This window comes from Ursus maritimus, unplaced genomic scaffold, assembly GCF_017311325.1.
Source record: "Ursus maritimus isolate PB19 unplaced genomic scaffold, ASM1731132v1 scaffold_10, whole genome shotgun sequence".
Lineage (NCBI taxonomy): Eukaryota > Metazoa > Chordata > Mammalia > Carnivora > Ursidae > Ursus > Ursus maritimus.
In genome coordinates, this window is record NW_024423344.1 from 40479801 (window position 1) to 40492974 (window position 13174).

Here is a 13174-nt window from a genome sequence, read left to right on the forward strand (position 1 = left end):
ATAAAACTGGTTTTACTTCTCTTCTTTTGTAGAGAGGTTTTCTCAGGTAGCAGGAGATTCAGTTTTCAGTTATGTGTCCCCAACAATATTAGTGGAGCTCACAGGCTCTCCCAACACGAGGATGCTTTTATGGCAGGTTTTATTTAGTCAAGCTCATGGGACATTTGTCTACCTACCCCTAGGACCCAAAGTAAAGAGCCTCCCTGCTACCACCTCAGGCCACACTCTCCCAGTCAGGGGGCTATTTCTATGAGCAAGTTTCCGGGGTAATTATGGACCGCTGTCTGACTGGTGTTAGATGCAATCCTTTGAATGCACTACTTGTAGAAAGAAAAGCTCAAGTCTTTAACTCTCAGTCTGAATTCAGTCTGAAAACTAAAGAACTTCCATGACAGCCATAAAATGATGTGTTATTTCTTGAATCATCAGACCCAATATTGCTAAAAAGAAACACAAAATTTAATTGTGGGGGCACCTGGCTGGCTCAGTCAGTTATCGGCTCCGGTCATGATCCCAGGATCCTGGGACTGAGTCCCATATTGGGCTCCTTGCTCAGCAGGCTCATGCTCTCTCTCTCTCTGTCTTGCTCTCTCTCTCAAATAAATTAATAAAATCTTTTAAAAAAATTGTGTGCAGCAGAAATACAACATCAGCTGGATTCACAGCCTCAACAAGCTTCTCAGGTGACAAACAGGGTATAGATTAGGGAAACTAAGGGACCCCGAAACTTGGAATGGAGACTTTGGACCCAGATGAAACTGAGGATTTGGGGCCCTGGGTTACACAGCCTTCCTTGCTAGTGGGAGTGTCATGCCCTGGTGTTTCTTCTCAGCAATTTGCCTTTCCATACTGGAAAACCTGTAATACTTTTTTTTTTTTTTTTTCTGGGGCACATGCCTTGCAAGGGCATGTTCATTCTCCTCAAGAATGTCACAGTCATCTTCTATTATAATGAGACTCCTCCTAATGTCCCCCTCCCCAAGATAACTACACAGAAGCACTGTCATGTCCTTAGCGAAACTGCAGGTGTTAATGCCACGATAAATGTATTAAAAAAATCATTGGTAGTAGCATTTAGTAAATTCAATGTATGTCACCTGTTTAGTCTGCACACCAGTCAGAGGGTACTTGAATAATAACTGTATTATTTCCAGCTTAATCTGGTTTTAACTCGAGTTGCAACTGCTGTTTTGATATAATATCTTATTGGGCAAATCCTCACCCCTGGCACTTGGTATCCAGCTATTGGTTTGGCTAATACTGGCTTCCCTGTATCAATATATAAAAATGATGAGAAGCAATTTTCCCTTACCTAGTAGGACCAACAGTGTGGCTTGCCAATTGTGTCAGGGAGATGTCAGTTCTGTTCTGTCATACTATTGTCTGTAACTATTTTTATTTTTTTCCTTTTATTTTTTTTTTCACATTGCACTGCTCATTACTGATTGCATCATTTGGATGGGATCTAATGAATAGGAAGTACTGCAATATGACATATTCCAACTGGAGAACAGATTGACAAACTCAGTCTTATAAATAAAGTTTTATTAGAACAAAGCTATGATCATTTGTTTACATATTGTCTGGTTATTTCTATACTAGAGCCGTAGAGTAGACATCATATCCACCACAGATTTTAAAATATTTATTATATTGTCCTTTACAGAAAAAGTTTTCCAACCCTTGAAATAGAGGGTAAGAGATAAACACAATAAAACCTAAGGGGTTTGCTACCTAAATGAAGTTTCTGGGGGTTCAGTGGTCTGCAGCATGCCAAGACAATCCCTCTAAGGTGAAGAAAAGTTGCTGTACCTTGCAGCATAATGCAGAGTAAGCTTTTTTGGATTGAAGGCAATCTATACCACATTTAATGTGAGCAAAGATGAGGGTAAAAAAAAAAAAAGATATGGGGATGAATCTCTCAGAATAGGCACAGACTTTAAAGATATTTGAATGACCACCAAAGGGCATCCACTGAATCAGGGGATTTTAGTAATCATATAGGCAAATCATATGCTCTGTGGATGTGAGTCATCCTCTTTCCCCATATATCTTAAGTGTTTGTTCAACTGGCTCATAAATAAAGTGGTCATGTTGGCAGAAAGGAGTGTGGTAATGGGTTTAACAACATAGACTTACCTCTTACTGCTACTGTTCAGCTACCGATTTACCAAGAGCAGAGTCCGACACTGAGCCCATAGTATAGAGCCATTACCCAGAGAACTAGCCAGCAACCTAGTGGAGGCCGGTTACATTGGATCTCTTCCATTATTAAGAGGCATAGATTTATCTTCACTAGAATAGACACATATTCTGGATTCAGTTTTGCCTTCTTTGCCTGTAATGGTTCTGCTGGCACCACCATCCATGCACATCCAGAACACTTATCTATCATTATATACTATACAGAACATAGCTTCTGGTTAAGAAATTACTTTTATAGAAAAGGAAGAAAAGCAATGAAGTCACACCCATGAAATTAACTGATCTTAATACAAATCTCATTACTCAGAAACTTCTGGATGAATGTCTTAATTCAGATTCAGTTATGGCACCTATCAGGACACAACACTCTGAATAGATGGGGCTTTGACTCACAAATGAGGATATGCTTCCAATGAAGGACCATAATGTGGTGTGGTCTCCCTTATAGTCTGAATACATGGGTCTGGGAATCAAAGAAAGGAAATACATGTAGGTCTTCCATTATTCCTAATAACTCACCCAGGAAGGTTTTGCTTCCTATACCAATGACTTTTACCTGTCACAGTTTGGAGATCTTACCTCTCACTTGGGCAGTGCTTCCACTAAAGAACATAACAATGGTTCCATTGAATTGGAAGATGAGATCTGTACCTCGTTATTTTGGGGTACTTATGCCATTCAAAAAAACATGTTAAAAAAGGGGTGGATCTACTGGGCAAAATGATTAATTTTGATTACCCAGGAGAAATTGGATTATTGTTGTATGATGAATACAAGAAATAATATGTCTGGAGACCAGGGGATTCTCTTAGGGCACCTCTTAGTACTTCCATTCCCACAGGAAAAATCAACAGGAAGCTATGAAATCCAAAATAAGGCAGAAATTTTGAAAGCCAGACCATTCAAAAATGAAGATTTATGTAACTCTACAAAGTAAGGAACTCAGACCATTTGAAGATTTTACCAAAGTCAAGGTAAATATGGAATGGGTGGTAAAAGAATGAAGTCATAGCTATCAACTAATGCCTCACAATGATGACCTTAGTAGCTTTGCGTATTTTCTCCTTGTTTGTTACGTTTTTATGTATGTGTGTGCACATATAAAATTTTAGTCTTTGTGCTTCTTCCTATTTTTTATTTTTTAAAGATTTTATTTGTTTATTTGAGAACAAGAAAGAGAGAGCATGAGCGGGGTGGGGGGCAGAGGGAGAAGCAGGCTCTCTACTGAACAGGGAGCCTGACGTGGGGCTCGATCCCAAGACTCCAGGATCATGACCTGAGCTGAAGGCAGATGTTTAACTGACTGAGCCACCCAAGTGCCTCCAATTTTTATTTTATATATAATTTTTGTTAACTTCCACAATTAAGTCTTCTCAATTTCTCCTAAATTTCTGTCAAAGTACTACTGAACACCGTGTTCAGAAATTGGTTCAGTAGTACTTTGACAGAAATTGAGTAATTGATGTAGCTGGAGATGAATACAATTACTACTGTGACTTTCTGCATCCATATTTGGGGAAGACAGTAAAACTGTCTATACTTGAAAGAGAAGTAGCTGCATCTTATTAGGTTTCAAGAACAGTATATATGGGAAGTGAGTAGCCAAAAGAGTGAACCATGCCAGTTATTGATTTAGTTTCTATTTGTTTCAAATCCATCATTTTCCCATGCTTTATGATACTGACACTGGACTTATAAACAAATTTTCTTTGTTAGTCTTTGCTATTAGAGTGTTGGAATGCCACTGTAACTCAAAAGCCTTGATAACCAGAGAAGAGTATGGAACCACTTTCCCNACCACTTTCTCTGGCCTCTTCCTCTCTCTACCCCGATCTAATATCTAACATGCTTTAGGATGATTATAGGTAGGCCAAAGACACATTGTCCACAATGAGAACTGAAAACCATATACATTGCTCTGGTACTCTGAGTAACTTTGGGGAGAAGAAGAAATAAAACTTTCATGTCTCTCTTAGATGCAGGCACCAAAGTTACAATCCTGCTTAGTACTATGGGGCAGTAGGGATGCCAAATTCAGTGGATGGGGTTTGGCAAATTTCACAGTGGAGAAGGGACACTAATGTGACCTTGTATGGGAGATCCTTTAGGCCAAATTAATATACTGTTGTTGCTTCTATTTCTGAGGGCATAATAGAAATTAATGAGTTACATGTTTGAACTTCACTCTACCATCATGATAATGAAGAGTTTCATGTAGAGAAATGTTAGCGAGACAAATTCTTTATGGAATTTTTCCCTCAATGGGTCTGTCAGAATTTAGCACGAGTGCCTCTATGTCTGAGTTCCTAGGAGCTCACTCTACAGATGATGTCCTATTGGCTGGCAAGTCAGAAGCCTCAGCTGCCTCAGTCCTGACTGCATTGTTATCAAACCTCTACCAGCAGAGGTTGATGATAATTCTTGACACAATTCAGAGGACTGTACACTAAATAAAGTTCCTTGGGATTATCTGGGCATATTTAAAATGCGCAATTTTTCTGGCAGTCAAAAAAACCCCTGTCATAATCTGATCACTCTTTTCCTTAAATTTTGAAGTGTCTATCAGAAACAAAAGGGATGGTCTTGGATCCTCTATGTCCCCCAAAATGCCTGTCAATACCTCAGGATGTTTTTCTCACTCCCCATCTCTTGGCTGTTTCTCTGTCTTTCCATGGGCTGAGTGAATACTATTTGGTTATTGATTTGGACAAGTCAGGCAGGTTGGAATAACTATCCCTCCAAAAACAAGAACTAGATTCAATCATTCAATTGAACTGGAAACCCCAAGACCTACCAGTCATTTGTGAGCTTATGTTGGAGGTTCTAGCAACTCGTGCCTCTTAGCAGATATAAGTACAACTTTCAAGGCCCCAATAGTTGTAACCAACACTTTCTTTCTATGGACCTCTAGAATTACACTTCTTCTCTGGATTCAACTGTAGGAATTAATTTATTTCCCTCCTAAAATTGTGACATACGCCTTGCAAGTGGTCATGAAGGACTTGAAAATATTTAAAGAACCATTACTAGTAGATCATGTAGCCCTCACAAGACTAGGATGATTTCTCTGAAATGAGCCTAAACATGGTTCCTTGGTGAACTTTTCTCTGAGAAATACTGCTGCTTGGAGTGCAGCCTTAATTAAGTTCTCCGGGAGACATACAGAACAGATTTGATCTCAGCCACTGTTGGTCACATTATTCAGAATGCCCAACAGCAGTTTACACAGGAGGAAATTCAACTGAAGCCAAAATGTTGTAAAAGCAATAGGTGACTGTTATGGGGAGACACTCATGTCTCTTCCATTTCTGCATGTTATTGTGAACAAACACACAAAATGTTTTGTTTTGACTATCTTTTTGGTATGTTTGTATGATGAACAATCTTGGAAAATATAGTGTCTCCTTCAGAACAAATGACGGGTACTCTTTTTCTTTATTATAAAAGATTCATGTTCTTTATGCTCTGGGTTCCTCTTCTGTAATGTAACAAACTGTGGATACAGGTATCTTTCTTGGCTGATCAGTGTTGCCCCTGTGGAACTCAGGATCAAGCAGAATTGAGGCAAATAGGCTAATGTCCATGATTTTTGCTATGCCATCAGTGATAATGTCATTTACCTCTGACCCAGGAGTCTCATCTCCTTAATCAACATCCATAAGATTGTGGTGAGCTAATGTGCTGGTTTGCAAGCAGGGTAAACATTTGGACCCATTACAGTTCTTAATATTCCTATTCCTTTTCTCTATTCTGCTGGGGGTTTTTTTTCTCTTAGATTTTATCATACAATGTATTTTCCTTCTTTATCTTGCTTTCCCCTCCCAAATTTCTTCCTAGAATATGCAATCCATTAAATTAGGGGTTTGTATCTGTTTGATTCACTGATGTAGTCTTGTTCTTAGAAAAGTATCTTGTACATAGTGTGTGATATGTAAATATTTATTGAATGAGTGAATAAACTCTGTAACCACAAATGTAATAATAAATATTCATCTCAATAATGAATAAAAAAATTAAAACTAACTACCAGGACATACTAACCTGATCTACACACAAATAAAGTAAAAAAAAGAAATAGTCTTTTTTGAACAGAAAAATAGAAAAAATATGTAGTATACAATAGAAATCAGAGTACTTTTGAAACAGAATTCGTATAATAAAATCTACTAGATAAAGCAAATGTATATTACAAATAAACTAGAGATTTCCATTCTCATAAAGATACAGTTATATATTTAAATATGTAAATACATAAATAAATGTGACAATAGTAGACATATAAAGGCAAATTAGAAATCTAATTAAAGAAAAAAAGAAAACAGGGAGAATCAAAAAATTACCTACCACAGCAGAATCTTAATGGAAAGACTTGGGATTCTCCAGCAGTGTGTATGATCCCAAGAGGAAATCTACCTAATTTTGAACAGAAGAATTAGCAAGTCTAAATGGGTAAGAAAAATAAGCCACAGTATCCTATTATAGTCTTTTTTGGTAATATAAATAATAATTTGATCTCCTTCGAACTTCCTTCTTAATCGATCAACCAAAATTATTTTTTCCAATTGTTTAGACAAAGGAAAAAGGTGTTATTATCAGCTTTCTAAGAATCTACCCATACCACATTCGGCAATATTTTTCCTAAGAAGGTAAGGATTGATAAACATGAGATCATTTATTAATAAATACCACATTAATTGAATAAATATAAACACATAAAGGTAAAAATCAAGGTAAAAAATAACTAAAGCTTAAGTGTATAAATGATTTTAAATACATACATTTTATTATTATTATTTTTTAGAGATTTTATTTATTTATTTGCGAATGAGAGAGAGAGCACACAGGAGCTGAAGGGAGAGGAAAAGGAAGAGAGAATCTGAAGCTGACTCAGCATTGAGCACAGAGCCCCACTAGGAGCTCAGCCTCATGACTGCAAGACCATGACCTGAACCAAAACCAAGAGGGAATGCTTAACTGAGCCCCCCAACACGACAAAACACATACATCCTTAAAAACCACGAGTAGAAGTCATCTTCTTTAGCATAGTAAAGGAGATCCTAAAAATGTAGAGCTAAGGTCATCCACAGTGATCAAACTTTAGAAACATCTGAATTCAGCTTAGTGGGAACAAAACCTGCTGTACTGCAGTCATTTCACATTACACTGGAAGTTAGCTAACTCTGTAAGTCAAGAAGAGGGAAATGAGAATCATGATTATTGGCAAGAAAGAAATGAAAATATCATTTGCAGAAAATATAACTGCCTTAATAGTGTATCAAAAAGGATTTTAAAATCATTTTGTGGTTAGAGAATAAGCATATGCAAATGATTATCGGGTTTATAAAATTGCAATAACTAATTAAAAAATACAATAGAATCCCTTTCTGAACTACCATCTGTGGTGGAACCACCACCAAGATGCGGATTTTTGTGAAAACCCTTATAGGGAAGACCATCACTCTGGAGGTTGAACCCCCAGATCCAATAGAAAACACACAGGCCAAGATCCAGGATAAGGAAGGAATTCCTCTTGATCAGCAGAGACTGATTTTTGCAAGCAACAAGAAGATGCGTGTACTTTGTCTGACTGCAGTGTTCCAAAGGAGTCCACTCTTCATCCGTGTTGAGACTCTGGTTGTGCTAAGAAAAGGAAGAGTAAGTCTTACACCACGAGAAGAGAAGAGAAGAAAGAAGAGAAGAAAGAAGAGAAGAGAAGAGAAGAGAAGAGAAAGAAGAGAAGAGAAGAGAAGAGAAGAGAAGAGAAGAGAAGAGAAGAGAAGAGAAGAGAAGAAGGTTAAAATAAAAATATTTTAAGTGTATGAGAATAGCACCATCAATCACCTTTGTGGGGAGTGCCCTACAGATGAATGTGGTGCTGGAGTTTTCATGGCTAGCCACTTTGACAGACATTATTGTGGTTAATATCCGACCTATTGCTTCAACAAACCAGGAGAGAAGGAATTGTATAGGGGTTAGTAAAAGACATTCACTAAGAAAAAAAGTAAGCAATAGAATAAATTTTCCATCAACAATAACCCAAGCTTTTTAGAAAATATCAGATTTTAGGAGACATTGATGGAGAAATTACAAATATCACTTTAAAAAGAATCTGATTAAAGGGAGATATTGTCCATGCTAATGGATGACAATATTTAAAATTATGAACAGATCAATATACCCAAACTTTTAAAAACAATGCAATAAAAACTTCAACTCTACTTTTTCACAATACTTAGAGAAAAATGTATCTTGAAATGAGTAAAGGGAATGCAAGCATAAGAGAAACAGGATAATTTTTTTTAATTTTTAAATTTATTTATTTTTTTAAAGTTCCATGATTTATTACTAGCATATAACACCCAGTGCACCATGCAATACGTGCCCTCCTTAATACCCATCACCAGCCTATCTCATTTCCCCCCACTCCCGAAACAGGATAATTTTTAAATTAAAAAGAATGATGTGGAAAGTTTCCACATCTAATAACAAGACATCATAATGCTATGATACTTTGACTTCAAAAATATAATAAGCTACATGTTTGGAAACCCTCCTATGATAAAAAAAAAAAACCTACTAATACTGGCATAAGTCAAATACTGGACAAGACAAATATCCTTTAAAGTGCATATCTAAACAAATTAGAAGAGCCATCTACAGAAACTAAAGCTTTACTGAACCCAGAGAGTTAAGGAACACTGGGGACATGATTTGTATTGTTGAAAGTGATGGGGGAGAAAGTGGAGCCTCTGGCCCCCATCAGGTAAAAAGTGAAGACTTAGAATTCTAGGATGTTTGGAAGGTTACATTTTGAAAGAAAAGATAAACTTGGAGGGAAAAAAGAAATCACAGTTTCAAAGGAAAATTTTGAAACAAACTAGTACATACCACTCTGTATGTGTGTATATATATATATATATATATATACACACACACACACACATATATATACACATATATATGTGTGTGTGTATGTTTGTGTGTGTATTTAATATATAGTGTATAGATTTATTTAATTTATTATATATTTAATTATATACTTAATGTATTATATATTTAGTACACAATATATTAGATATACTGTCTATTTTCCATACACTCCAAGAATTCAGAGTCATAGTACTGCCTTCAGGAAGCTTTTGTTTTTCCACTTGCATTTCTGTTGGGATCCAAGAAAAAACCTGAAGTTGTTGTCAAGGTTGGTAGAACACTAGGTACTTAGCAGAAGGAATACGTATTTTTTTCTCAATAGAATTGTCAATTGAGTCTATCTTATACTGTGACATAAGACTTCATGAGATGCTGAGAAATTATTGTAAGGACAAGAGATAGTAGAATTTGTCAGTTATGGCTGAATGTTTACTATACTGAGGACAATATAAATTTTGTTTTGCAAATAATTAAATGAAAATTACATACACATAAAATATTTGTATTCAGAGTGGTGTTCAGACTAATTTTTAATTCCTCAGTACTAACTAGCCAAGTATGTGTAAGATAAGATGTTCAATTCTTTGTTTTTGTAATTGATCTGTTTTGTTCAGTTTATGAATGGATATTGTCATACTCTGTGAGTACCCAAGCTGAAAAGAACTTCTCCCTTTGGATAGAAACACAGGCATCCTGAGAGGTAATTCTCTTCAGTGTCATGCCTTTACCCATCGTCTCTCTTTGCTAAAATGCTTATGGATGTGCTTACTAAAAACATAAAAAACTCACCATAAAATGCATTATTTAAGGCAGTAGCATTTTAATTTGTAAAATATTATGGAAAATAAAAAATAAAAGCAAATAAAAGTAAAAAATATTATGGAAAATAAAAACAAAGCCCATTTTTCATTTCTCAAAATTTTTCTAATCAAACTAAAGCATCATGTACTCATAATTATTTTTCACTATTTATGTAACTAATTTACTCTCTGAGGCAGAAGGCAAGACACAGGCAACGTCTTCACTATGTTAAGGTCAGGTAATCAATTTCCTATCCCAAAAGACAATACTAATAGTACAGAGGATTATCACTAAATACAAGCAGCTGCTTTTGTAAGACTGGAGCTTTTCTAGGGAATCCTGCAATAATGGAGTGGGTAGGAAACAGAATCCTATGTATGCCTATCTTTGAATTCTGTGAAAACTGCATAGGTGTTTTTTTAACTACAGATGAAACAAGGATTAATTTTGCTTTGATTCAAATAATTGCTATTAAACATCAATGCATTTGAAGTAAAACATGGAATGGTAATGGAGAAAAGAATATTTCCCTTTGTTCTGAATATCATGCAAGATTTTATTCTTAATAAATATAAGTCTAATTCTTACACATTTAAGAATTTCAGTTTACCTCATATAAACCATTTAGTGCAAGTATTAACTCTCATACTTGCTGTCTCTAAATATTATTATCAAAAGCTAACAGCATTTTTACACCATATTTGGTAGAATTGATAACAACCCCCTGTATTATTTTCTTTTCATAAGTTCATACAATTTTGTAACATTCTGTAAAGACTGATTAAATATAAGCAATTCCTAAATTTAATTAATGCTATAGATCAATTTCATTTCGCAAGAAAATACATACACGATTTTATTCTTCTCTAAGGGTTTTATCTAAAAATCTATTGATGCAGTGTTACTCATTAATATTTCAAATCCCCCTTAGTTTTAATTCTAGGCATGATACATGGAGGCAAATTGTATAAGTCTTTGTCTCGAATATAAACAAAGTAATCAGTAATCTTAATATTGAAATTATTTCTTTGCATATTTAGCAAATTAGTTTGACATCTTAGCAACATTCAGCACAACTGAATGAACATTTCTTTTGAAATATTCTCTTTCCTTAATCTCCATCAGATTACATGTTGTTTTTTTTTTTTCTCAGTTTTCTTTCATAGCTATCGCTTTTCAATCTGATGTGTCAATACTGGAATTCCTCAACACTTAAACTCTCTGGTTTTATCATGTCCACTCTATTTCTAGGTGAATTGATTTATTTATGCATTTTTCAAACCATCTGGTATCATCTCTTAATTTATATTTTTCATCTATGAAATTCCAGACCCATATATTCAACTGTATTCTTGGTCATTCCAGTGGTACATGTATTTCTTAGCCACTTTAAAATTAATGTCTTCAGAACTGAATGCCTGATTTACTTCTCACCCTACCACTTTCCCATCCCCACTCTGCACTTGGCCCTCCACTGATTTAGTAAAGTAATTTAGTCTACCTGTGGTCTCCATTTCAATAAGATTCATTTTATCTAACAGGTTGATTCTTTCTAAAAGCTAGGGATTATCTTTGATATAATGTTACATATTCATTTCCTTCCTACTTTGGTCTTTAAAATATCACCAATCTGTAGACATCTAACATCTAAAATACATATCCATACCTTCACTGTTCTCCATGGCACCTGCCATCATTCTAGTATAACCAGCATCATCCTGCATCACTTCAAGGCCCTAACATGTTTCTGTCATTCTACTCTTAGATCCAAGGCCATCTCCAATTCATTCTCCATAAAGCCGAGAGATTTTTCAATAAGCATAATACTCCAACCTGTCTGTGATTCAAACAATTCAATTATTTCCCATGGTAATGAGGCTATTCACAAAGCCTACATGTTTACTCCCTACTTCTGTGCCATTTTCTATTTATGCTTAATTTACCAATCTTGTCTCTCTTGCAGTTGCTTTCCCCTTCATGTGCCAGTTCCACTTACTGTGGACTTTCTTTTTTTTTTTTCTTCCGATTCCTTGAACACAATGAAGTATGCATCACACCAAAGCAAACATTCTTCTCTTTCCATAAACTGCCTTTCCCTGTTCATCATTTGGCTACCTCTTATGAGTGTTTCATTTTCAAATACACCTTATTTGACTCTCAAGTTCTAAGGAGGTATTCCTGTTATACTCACTTAAATTTATCTTCAGTGTTTATTCACATTGATTAATCTATCTAACTACGCATCTATGCCTGCCTATCCATCTATCTATCCATCTTTCTGTCTGTTCATCCATCCATGTAGGTAGCTATGATCTATCTGTAGTCATTAGTTTAGGTTCTTGATTAATTTTAAGCATCATGACAGGGTGTTTGTATTTGTTTTGTTTATCATTGTTTTTCCAGAGTCTTCCAATGCTGTTGAATTGTCAATATATAATAAGTATTTGTTGAACGAGTGAAAAATTGACAAATAAACTAATGGGCAAATTCATTATATATACATATATATAAATCGCCAAATTTTCTAATTTCAGCACATTTACACTTACTAATATTATTCTTAAGTCTTCAAAAATTGATTCAATGCACACATTTATTTTTTAAAACATTTTAAAAGATTTTATTTATTTATTTGAAAGAGAGAGTGAGCTAGAGAGAGAGAGAGATAAAGAGAGAGTGAGAGTGTGCACAAGTGGGGAAAGAAGCAGAGGGAGGGAGAAGCAGACTCCTCACTGAGCAGGGAACCCGATGTGGGGCTTGATCCCAGCCTGAGCGGCAGGCAGACCCTTAACCGACTGAGCCACCAGGAGTCCCCAGTGCAAAAATTTAATATACTCAACATCAAATCCATTTTTGATGTCAAAATATGACCACAAAGAACATTATTCAAGCTCAAAATACAATAAAAATTACACGTAAAAGAATAATATAATCTTAAATCACAAGCTTTTGTTTTACCTTAGATTTGTGAACATCATGGTCTCAGGTATTGCTAGTAAAAATTATAATATCCAGCCAATTTTGCATTGTTCCTTGACAAACTATTATTATCTAGTGGAAATAACTGGGAATGTTTTGAACTGTTTTTGGTGCTGAAATTGTCAGCATTCATCTTCACATAACTATTGGGTGAACAGTTTGGAATATAAGAGAACTAGATAAAATATACACAAATTAACATTTTTGTACAGTCATCTCAATTTTAAAAGTATTTTTAACACTCATCATGCTTTTGTAA

At 35.3% G+C, this 13174-nt stretch overlaps 1 pseudogene; it reads left to right on the forward strand.

Moving 5' to 3' along the window:
- The first annotated feature begins 7623 nt into the window (after nt 1–7623).
- LOC103677655 overlaps nt 7624–13174 on the forward strand; it is an 84765-nt pseudogene continuing 79214 nt past the window's right edge.